This window comes from Spea bombifrons, chromosome 12 (genome assembly GCF_027358695.1).
Source record: "Spea bombifrons isolate aSpeBom1 chromosome 12, aSpeBom1.2.pri, whole genome shotgun sequence".
In the NCBI taxonomy this organism is placed as follows: Eukaryota; Metazoa; Chordata; class Amphibia; order Anura; family Pelobatidae; genus Spea; species Spea bombifrons.
The window spans coordinates 14,279,043-14,290,845 of NC_071098.1; positions in this window are offsets into that span (position 1 = coordinate 14,279,043).

Sequence of the window (11,803 nt, forward strand, 5' to 3'; positions counted from 1 at the left end):
AAAGTGGCCGAGCCTGAGGTCTTGGGATCTACATTATCCTGACTGAAAACCGGCTAAAGGAAGAAGCATCAGGGGCCCATACTCAGGACTACCCGTTGCAACAGTTTGGACTTCAGTTTGTTGGCAAGGATGGATTTATGTCTGCTGTGTGAAAACATTGTTAAATTTTAATAGAAGTGGTGTCTGCAATTGCTCAAAAACACAGGTTTACTGTCTGCACTTATGAAACGGCAATGATTTCCTCCTTTACTGTACTAGCTGGTTACAACTTTGTATTATGCCACAGTTCACAAGTATTGTGTAATGTGATGCCAGCTCCGAGTATCCTATAAATATATTCCTTCTTCAGTTGAAAAATGTTGAAGTGAGAAAATGTTACAAGTCTGTACCGTCTTAAAGGGGTGTCTACTGGGTACTGCGCGACTCAGTGTGAACAATCCCTTGCTGGGGCAGAGCTGGAACTGACTGGAGGTAATAGTATCACATCGGCTGCAGGAAAATATCTAGGGGGCAAATGCATGTGTGGGGCTTCTGCAAAACAGACACCATAACAATTACTATCTTTTATGTATATAGCGCCAACAATCTACGCAGTGCTTAATACAATACATATATTTAAGGGGTATGACAAGACGAGAATTGACAGACTAAGACAAATCCATACAGTAGGTGGAGAGGCTCGGCTCGCAAGCTTACAATCTTGAGGGAATGGGGTGACAATCATAACGCACAGAGAGAGGTAGTGTGGGGTTGTGTTAGGAACAGGGCAGTTTTAGCAGTTAAGATGGTGCAGCTTCTCTGAAGAAGTGGGTTTTGAGATGTTTCTTGAATGTTGGGAGGGAGGGTGAAAGCTGAAGGATCGGTGGAAGTAGATTCCAGAGATAAGGGGCAGCCCGAGTAAAATTTTGTAGACAGGAAAAGGTGATAAGTGAGGAGGAGAGCCTTAGCCCATGGGAAGAAGGATCAAGTAGGAGAGTATTTGCTTATGAGGACAGAAATGTATGGGTGGGCAGTGTTATCGGGGGGGCTTATATGTCAGTACCAGTATTTTAAATTTAATTCTAAAGGTAATTGGGAGCCAGTGGAGGGATTCACAGAGTGGGGAAGCTGAAGAGGAGCGACGTGCAAGGAAGATTAGCCTAGCAGCAGCATTTAGGACAGACTGCAGAGGAGACAGTGGAATACCAACCAGAAGAGTGTTGCAGTAGTCAAGATGGGAAATTAAAAGCGAATGAACCAGAGGTTTTGTGGATTCTTGGGTGAGGAATGAGTGGATGTGAGAGATGTTTTTTAGGTCCAAGCGGCAGGACCTGACGAGGGACTTAATGTGAGGGATGAAGAGGAGGTTTGAGTCAAGGATTACCCCAAGGCATGGGGCCTGGTTAGTAGGAGAGATAGTCGTGTTGTTAATGGTGATAGATAATTCAGGTAGTGGAGTGGAGATAGAAGGATAACAAACAATGTTCTTAATGCTAATATACATTAATTTTTAATGTTAATATACATTACACATACATTTTGGGGACTAGACTGTTCCTTTAATAATGCTGTCTTCATGATTTCAATGTACTTTTTTTTTTTTTTTTTTTTTTTTATTATACAAAAATAGAAAAGACGACATAGACCTTCACAGAGAAACAACCTCTGTGTTGGACAATAGAGAATAGACGATAATATATATTGTCTGTCAGGGTCCCAAGCTGAATGAAGATATACATTTGTAAAAAAAGGAAAGCAATCAATTGATCTACCCCCAGTCGGCTATGTAACCAACAGACCACAAAGAAAGCAGAACAAACACAAAAAAAAAAAAAAGTAATAATAATTAAACGCACTATTAATCGAGATGGAGCTGGGGCGAAGGCAAGGAGTATCCAGACTTCAGGGGGACTACTAGACCAGTTGAGAGTGTGATCTAATGATTTTTTTTTCAATGTACTTTTTAATGACAGTTGTCTTTTTACTATATATTTGTGATACACAAAAAAACACCATTAATAAATAGTTATTATTATAGTGTTGACAATTATTTACCAAGAATATAGCAATTTAAGCATGCTGCATGGGTTTTAACATTTTCCATAACATTTAATAAACTACACTAGTTTAGGGAAGTCATAACCCTGTTTCATTACTACAGCATTTTATTGAATTCTAAATACTGCACATCAGGTTTCTTTGTTTTCTTCTTCATGCAAAGCTGCAGCGGTTGAACGGAACGCGTTCTGCAGAGGTTAAATAGCAGAAAACCACGTAAAAGAAAATGTACACAATGAAATTGTACTGGTTGCATAAGTATTCAGTCCCTTACGTCAGTACTTGTTAGAAAGCACATTTTGAAGCAATCACTGCCATGATTGTTTTTTGGATTGTACTCTGCTAGATTTGCACAGTAGGAAAGTGACTTTCGTGTCCATTCTTCATGGAAAATTTGCTTGTTCTGATAAGTTTGTTGGGGATCATCGATGGGCTGTAATCTTCAAGTCTAGCCAAAATTTTTCAATTCATTCAAGTCAGAATGGTCAGGGACTCTTTCTCAGTATTGCTTTATGCACAAGAATATTTTTTTCAAAGGTTTCGCTGAGATGACTGGATTTTCCATAATGCAGACTAGACACGTTCCTAAATATAGATGGTGCTTCCTGAGCCATGCTCACTCAGTCATGCTAGAATAGAAATGGGCCCTCCCCAAACTGTTCACACGAAGTTGGAAGCATAGCATTGCGAGTCAGGCCTTCTTGTCCAACATCAGCGACTGACCTCACAAATGCTCTGCTGGATGAATGGGCAAAAGTTCCCACAGAAGCACTCCGAAATCTTGTGGAACGTCTTCCCTGAAAGTGGAATGTAAAGGGGGATCTTTTTTTGGTGTAATGTACAGTCTTCAGTATAAAATTTTGTTGACACTGCATCCCATGAGGTAAGGAGGTATTGGGGTGGAAGAGGGGAAAGGTGGGGAGGATATTTTGTCCGCATCTGTCCCTGGATCTTCTTGCTCCCCATGTAGCCTTCAAGGAAAGGTAGGAACTCAAAAGAGCACGCCACCACCACCAGCAAAAGATCCAACTCCACTTTGGCTATTCCAGTTAATACAACAAAATATTGGTCAATATTTCTGAATAAGCTATCTTTAATCAAAAAAGTGTAAAATCCATAGGCACACATTCACAGTGAAAAAAAATGTGCAATAAGTGCTTAAGACATTTTGTTGTCCACCTGAAGCAGAGCTCCTCATCTACTAATTTTAATCCCTGGCTAGTTTCAAGAGCTTTTTGTGAGTTGCAGCTTCAATGACTTCATGTACTGAAGGGAAATTATCGACACTGCTAAACCCAGGTTGATTACACACAGGCTGAAGCTATTTAACTAATTTTGAGACTTTTCAAACAATTTGCAGCTGATTTATGGCTGAAGTAGCAAACGTATGCATTTTGCTCTTAATCTGTTTTCATCTTTTAAATCTTATTTATATTCTGTGTACATTTTGTTACTTTTACCAATTTGGATTAGTTTACGCAGATACGAAAAGCATCTGGAATCAGAATTAGGTGCCAAGAAAAATGTGACATTTTTCAAACAGGGCAGCTACTTTTCTATATTTAGAAATGTTATAATATTTGGGCAAGACAATTATATGTTTTCATGAATTTTGGCATGAATCACTTTAAAGCTTTACCATGCCAGTGAAATGAAAGCATCAAAAATAATTGCCACACTAGACAATTTATTGCAAACTTAACTTTGATTCGTTAGGTTGTACATTTTAATTGAGTGTAGCTTTCAGAAGAAGAATTAAGAAAAACATTTTTAAGGTACATTTGCATTCAATTAAATGGTTTTTGAAAGATACAATTCCTGATCAGCAAGAAACACATTATAAAGGAAGCGTGTGCGTTTTTAGGGAAAAGTGGAAACAAACATGTTGCTGTCTCCCTGAGATACTGTTCTCTCACATTTTCGCACAATTCAGTCTTACGTGTCTTCCCTATATGTCTTGCATACTTTGCAAGTGCCCTTCTTTAGGACCAAAGTTCTGTTCCTCGGTCCTCATGCGACAACCCAACTTTTTTTAGGAGCTCAGAGTGTTCGGTGGGTACAAATCTATCACGATGTTCTACAGCACTAAAAAGCAGTGTATTCCACCCAAGGTTGACTAGGGCAGTAAGTCCAAACCTTGGATGATAAGACTCCCTGTAGCACCACTGCTTAGCAGGACGGTTAAGAGGAAGATCTCCCCCCATCGGTCCACTAACATTATGGAGGCCTGTGCTGAATCTGCAGCGTTTCCTGTACAAAGCATAAACAGAACTTATAAATGTTGCAAACAGAAGTGAATCTCTTTGGTACTCCTTGTTCCTTTATTTAATTACTGTGTGAGTTGCAACAAAAATAAATGAATAAATGTTGTTCCAAAGATTCCATTTCTTCTTTTGTACGGAACAATTATATAGGTTGTTCTGCTCCCACTGATTTATGTGGAGGCTAAAATTCCACCCTCAAAATGATTGCAATAAGCAAAGTCATGGCCTTAGATGAAGCAAATTAAAAATGTCCCCTCCCTTTCAGTTTCTAATCCAAGGAGCAATTATGGCAGAGATAAAAAAAACCATAAGAAACAATCTGGATTCTGGAAGCAACACAATGCAGGCAATTTACATAACATGGCATAGAAGAAAAGAGTGAGGGATCACAACACCAAATGACAAATCAGCCATTGTCCTCTGGGCTGCTCTGATTTAATGATTCGGGCCCAAGGTTGACTAGGGCAGTAAGTCCAAACCTTGGATGATAAGACTCCCTGTAGCACCACTGCTTAGCAGGACGGTTAAGAGGAAGATCTCCCCCCATCGGTCCACTAACATTATGGAGGCCTGTGCTGAATCTGCAGCGTTTCCTGTACAAAGCATAAACAGAACTTATAAATGTTGCAAACAGAAGTGAATCTCTTTGGTACTCCTTGTTCCTTTATTTAATTACTGTGTGAGTTGCAACAAAAATAAATGAATGTCTGCATTTCATTCCTTCTTAGACCAAATGTTACATTACAATCATAAAACAATCGTCAACTGTTCACATCCGCCCAAGGGGTGTTTTACCCTTTTTAAAAAATATATATATATACTGATGTTTTGCTGGATACTGAGCAAAAAGGGAATTCAGCCCTCAGAGTATTATCGATGTAAGCAGTCCAAGATGTCAGCTTTCGGTAGCTATTGGGATGTTACTGAACTGTACCTGCCATACGTTCCCCTTTAAATGTGCCTCTCTTCTACTGTTGAGCTTAACCACCTTGTTACACAGAACCAAAAACCAGTTTCACTAATTGTACAATAATTATAACATTTCCTCTGCTAAGCTGATTTGGTGTCTAAAGGACTGCATATTTATGCAACTGAAATTAATCTGTCTTCCAATTTAAATCATACGTATTCATATTCCGCACACGATACATAACTTTATTAGTTTGGATTTCATTTGTGCTTCTTATATATGGAAGGTCTAGAACTAAAGAGTCATAGTGTATGTCCAGGTGTCATTAAAATACACACACAAAGACAGAGGGCAACCTACACATGAATTACTGTGAAAAGGTAATAGGGCATGTACAGGGCCATAATGGTCTGGGTCATTCAGGGCCTATTGGTACTGACTTTTAATGGCTGATGCAGATGCAGTGCTTAGACTGTCAGGGCCAGCCTAGGGCAACATGCTGATAGGGGGCAACATAGTGAGGTTCTTTACTAGTACATGCAAGAAGAGGCATCAGAGGCACAGCTCACATAAATCGCTACCGGGGATACAGGACAGGACACCCCTCTACCGGGGATTCAGGACAGGGCACCCCTCTACCGGGGATTCAGGACAGGACACCCCTCTACTGGGGATACAAGACAGGACATCCCTCTACTGGGGATACAAGACAGGACACCCCTCTACCGGGGATACAGGTTACATCACAAACTGACACACATAAATACAGAAACTAGCCTAGGACTACAAGATAACGATTGGAGATTCCATCACATCTTATGGCCATAGTATGCTTAGCCCACCACTACGCCAAAGTACTCCAATATTCGATGGGTCCTAACGCTAAACCCTGCCTACAGAAGAACCAAAGCTGAAACGGAACATTGAATCTATACACAAAACCAAAAAGGACATACCTTTAGATTGCTGACTGAGACAAACAGAACACACGGGTGGGGTACACCTTATAAAGGAAACAGAGCTGAAGCAAAGAGCAGAATTGTAATCAAGGAATCAGAGGTTCAGGACAGAACATACAGAAATCCAGAAATAGACCACAGCAAGACAGGGAAACAAAAGACATGCAGCTCCGCAGCCTGGATGGGGCCTGACAATATGGTCATATAGTGTGACGGAATCCCCAATATTTATGCTTTAGATAGGTGGTTTTTAGCGGTATTCGCTGAGTATGCAATTAATTCTTGTGTTGTTTTGTGTATTTATTGGTCATTATTATTCTAGCAGCAACCCGGAAATCTGAATGTGTATGTCTTCTATGAAAAATACTGGCCTTGCTGTTGGTGGAAGTCAAAAATCAGAAAATACAGCATGTTATATAAAAATTACATTATTTTTACCGCTTAATTAAATTTTTAATTTAAATATTTGAATGTTACATTTTCTTCCCTAATACAAATCCCAACAAACATTACCGCTTTAACATTATCAACTGATGCTTTACTTGGCTGTTTTTTTTAAAGATTTTTAAGACTTAAATAGGTAGCCTAGCCTTCAACAACATATTTACCAGTTGTTCCAAAGATTCCATTTCTTCTTTTGTACGGAACAATTATATAGGTTGTTCTGCTCCCACTGATTTATGTGGAGGCTAAAATTCCACCCTCAAAATGATTGCAATAAGCAAAGTCATGGCCTTAGATGAAGCAAATTAAAAATGTCCCCTCCCTTTCAGTTTCTAATCCAAGGAGCAATTATGGCAGAGATAAAAAAAACCATAAGAAACAATCTGGATTCTGGAAGCAACACAATGCAGGCAATTTACATAACATGGCATAGAAGAAAAGAGTGAGGGATCACAACACCAAATGACAAATCAGCCATTGTCCTCTGGGCTGCTCTGATTTAATGATTCGGGCCAATGCCTAAAGCTTAGGAGAGTGCGTAGTGGCTGTCACTTGTAATTACATATATGGCCACCAGGGGTTCTAGAGTAAAAACTATTTACTAATTGACTCTGAACTATGTTTTTTCGTATTCATTTCTTGTTTTTTTCTTATGGACCAGTCTGGATAGTATACATGGGGCATGTTGCTTCCAAATGTGGCTTAGTCTGCTTTATAACTGGACTACCTGGCTGGGATTGTCCCACAAGCTGAATGTTGCTTTCTCTACCCTACAAGCAAAACATTTACCTGTATCCCCCGCAGTACTAACAATATGAGCACATGTTTTTGACATGGCATATAGTTGTATATTCAAAATGTACATTTAAAGCATAATTTTAAACCATATTTCAAAAGTCAAGAAACTGATTTTTTTTCTTAAAAGGGGGTGCCTAGGGGCTTTACCAAAACATTTTATTAATAACGCAACAATATAGCATTTTGAAGACGAATCATGTATTTTGTTTACAAAATATAATTTAAAAAAAAATCTGCTCTTTATAAACACATTGGCATGACTTTTATGGTTCTGAGATGGCCATACTCATTAAACATTCTAAGGGGGAGTGAGACTTTCTGTTCTAAAGGGACACTTGGGAGGTATGAAATATTATGTTACCAATTGTTATAAAGATGTACATGGGGCGAGCACAGATTGTGATATTCAGTAGTCAGTGAATAACCTGTATGATGTCTCAGGCTAATTCCATGGGTGAGGGGCTAAGTGACTTTCACAGCTGCTCAGGTGACCCAGCAGCACAAAGGGTCAGACAAAAGGTTCTGTGCTTTGGTAACAATATATCTGACTTAAAGAAACAGGATGATGTGCACAGCTTGCAAGGAATTCCTTTCAGTTGAATACTAAAAAAAATCAACCAAAGGCTGTGTGCGTGAACTATATTTTATTCTATTACTTTGCTGTGTTCTTACAATATTCATAAAAGTGTGATTAAAGACATAAAAGCAATAATCTTACAATTAAAAATAAGAAAACCTTAGTATACTTTATTTATAGAACGATAACTGATTAATGCTTATTTTAAAGTTTATTTCATTTAACTTTAAACCAGATCTGCCACGTCCCAAATCTTACATTTTATAATTCAGTACACTATTTAAGTAATGATGCTTTACAAATTAAAATAAGCAGTATATGGATGTATCTTGTGTGTTAATTTGGGCCAAGTTTGGAGCTAATTGAGAAATTCTCGGCAGAGAAATTCATTGTGGCCTACAAGTACTCCAACTGACTCATTCTCAGGTTCTGCATCTACGGCAATCGTTTTTAAGCAGGGAGGAAGCAGACAGATTTCACATAAGTATATAAATAGATAGATGAATCTTATAATTCTTCAAGTTTTACCTTTGCCTTGGAGGCAAGACAGTCAGATTGGTGAATACAGAGAGCACTGGACTAGAAGTCCTTGAAAGCTTAATATCTGATAGTATCATTATCTGTTTAGATAGAAAAGCCATTGTGGGCCGCATCTACTTTTACACAGCATGGATTTGTGGCCCAACTAAATCAGTGTCACAAACATCAGCTAACTACATTAAGAGAAGAAAACGTGAAGAAACAGAAAAAGTCCTTCTTGCTCAGTGATTAAGTGGAATGTTCTAGACCTTGAGGATCTCTGTGTTCACATAGTACAAAACAGCATTATCTGTCCTGTCTCCTTTCTGAAAAGCTCTATGCGCAGAAGTCCTCTATAACCCAGGGCACATTTCTCTGGATTCTATTCACAGAGCATCAAAATGTGTCAAATTGGCAGCCATGTTGAGATGTAATGGTGAACTCAACTGAGTTGGCTAAAATTGAGTTCACTCAAGGGAACTTTACTCCCAACTCAATCATAGTTTAAGCTGACTCTACTCAGCAACCTCACAGACAAACTGTAGCACATTGCTATAAAAAGCACATCAACTTTTCAGTTCGCAGACCTCTTATTCCCCAGGCGGAGGCGAGTTGGCCAAGAACTGGTCAGGCTCTTGTTAAATAAAACTGGCTGACAAACTCAACTGGAAACCTGACAATGCTCGACAGCAGCTTAACACAACTCAAACAGGGAGTCAAAATTTCAAAATTCGAAAGTCAAAATTCATCTTGACAACATCTTACATTTTACTGAATAGATGGGTCTGCAAATTGTTTCAATAATTGAAACTGAAACCCAGTGTATGAACATGTCCTTGGATTAGTTTTAGATTTTGAAATCACTATGTTACTCTCGCATCTAACAATGCATCCTGTGTGCTTGCTTTGGATTTCACATGGATTTGATACATGTATATAAATCAATTTTTACTAAAATATGATTTGTCCATGTGTTAATTCTAGAGGAAATGCAAATAATTCTAAATAAATTATAGGTTGATAAGTAAAAAAGGGACCCTTCACTATGGGGAGATAAATCATAAAACTGGAATGGATGCTGTACCAGGATCTTTCAGACTTCTGAAGGATGCCATACAGTTTAATATCCATCAGTAGGAAAGAATACTCAGACTTTCTTTAGCAGAAAGTTTCTATTACTTTCCAATAAGTACAACTGTGTTCCCTCATGACAAAGTTTAAGCGTGCCACTACTTTCTAGGCTAGACTTAAATGAACAGGATTGCTCATTACGTATCATCACTGAGTAAGTGTGACTTTTGTTTACCGATTTGCACCCGTCCTGCAAATCCTCATTCCCATAACCTATTAGGCCCAAACCACAGGAATTGTGGATAAGGCGTCGGCCACAGCATTATTAGATACACAAAACCAGCACATAACAACAATTTACAACGTGCCAGCGGACGGATGATCCCATCAGAAAAGTTATACCACAAACATTAACAAGCTCCTGTGTGTGCTGCACCATTTCCCAGACAGTCACTCAGCCGGTGTAGAGTGATGCCGACAGACATAAGAGGGGATGGGGCAGACAGGTAAGGAGTCACTTATTGAATCTGTCATGGCCCCCGTCCCAAACTCAAACCTACCCCCATGTGTCTTCAGCCTCAGGGGGTTACCATGCACTGAACTGTTTTACATCCCTTTTCCAGTCCACATGAAAAATTAACCCAGTAAGGGTCAACAATCATGGCCCCCAATAATCAATCCAACTGTAGATTGGAATGCCTTCGTTCTTGATTTCTGATTCTAAATCAATGGCATGTCCACCCATTTGTGTCTACCCTTTTCCATTGTAAATAAAATAAGTCTTATCACCTCATCATGCTTCTGTACCTTCCCTGTCAGGATTTATGAGGTGATCTAGAAAAAGAAAAGAGATTTGTAACTTCACTGGTAAATTAAAAGAAGCATCGCTTTCTTGAGGTCCTTATGGGATGCTAATGTTGAAGGCTCTTGCAAGAGCACAGTCAGTAATCTATGCAGAGGAAAGGAAAGATAAGAATCAAGATAACTCAGATTTCCACATGAAGGCCAAGGATCCTCTCTACTCTTGGTCTCACCTTTGTCCCTGCTAACAAACACTAAAGAAGAAATAAAAACAGACGGTCCATTACTGTCACCATGTAAAGCAATTTGAATGCTTGCTCATCAACATGCCTACCCTCCATTGATAAATAGGTGTGTCTGAACGATGAACAACAAACACAATGATACTAGTTTGTCATATGTGAAGTATTGCATGCGTTTTAGGCCATTTATGACTGTTTGTTTACACATCCCTTTGGAGGAACTATAGCTTATATTTGAGCACAATGAATGATACCTGGACTTTACACAGTCAAGTGGGTTGACCTGAAACATTTACATATGATTAGATAAGTGCGGTGAGTGAGAAGAAGTTGCCATCAAAATGTTGTTCATTGTGTCAGTGGTAAGCAATAGCAAACTTTGTGATGGATATTTGATTAAATACTTCATATTCATTATAAGCTTTGCACAGTTACACACACATACCATACTCATACTAAAGTTTGTCATTAACAATGCCAAGTGAGCATGACTTTAAGACAAATGTTCCTCACTAATTGACCCTTGCGGCAAAATGTTCTTTTTAACACCATCCGTCTGCTAGTCTGTGCAGAAATAAGGATCACGTTATATTTATACTTCATTTGCTTCACAGACAGGAACACATCTCTCTGATCATCTTTCCAAGTCTAGCCAGGGAACTCTAACATGGGGCAAATGGGTCGGATGCCCTTAGGCCCAGGCTGATTTTAGAGGTTTATGGCATCTCTCCCTTGGGTTCCCTAAGCAGCTGCCAGTTTGCTTCCCAGGACTTGATGGAGTTCTGTGACCTCTCTGATAAAAGCTAAGCCTTTGTAGTCAGCACACAGTCTGATATTGGGATATGATTGTGACAGAACCCTCCATCACTGGGGCCCCTGGAGAGGCCTGAGAGCCAGACTCCTCCCTATCGACTATGGGCCCAGGCCTTGTAGAGACTTCTGTGTGTGGATACAGGGGTTCAGTTTCTGCTGAAGTTCCCCATGTTTTAGCACTCAGAGTCTCAAAAATGTAACGTCAGCTGGACATCCTGTGGTAGGAAGAAGGCTGATTGTCTTTGAATTGTTGATTGTATAGGTGTGAAGTGTTTCCCCTGTTATTGTGTGAGTGGTGCCTGATGTTTGGGGTGGGCTGTAGCCACCCTGTGTAGCTAAGCTTCGGATAGCCACAGTGCCAATGCAGC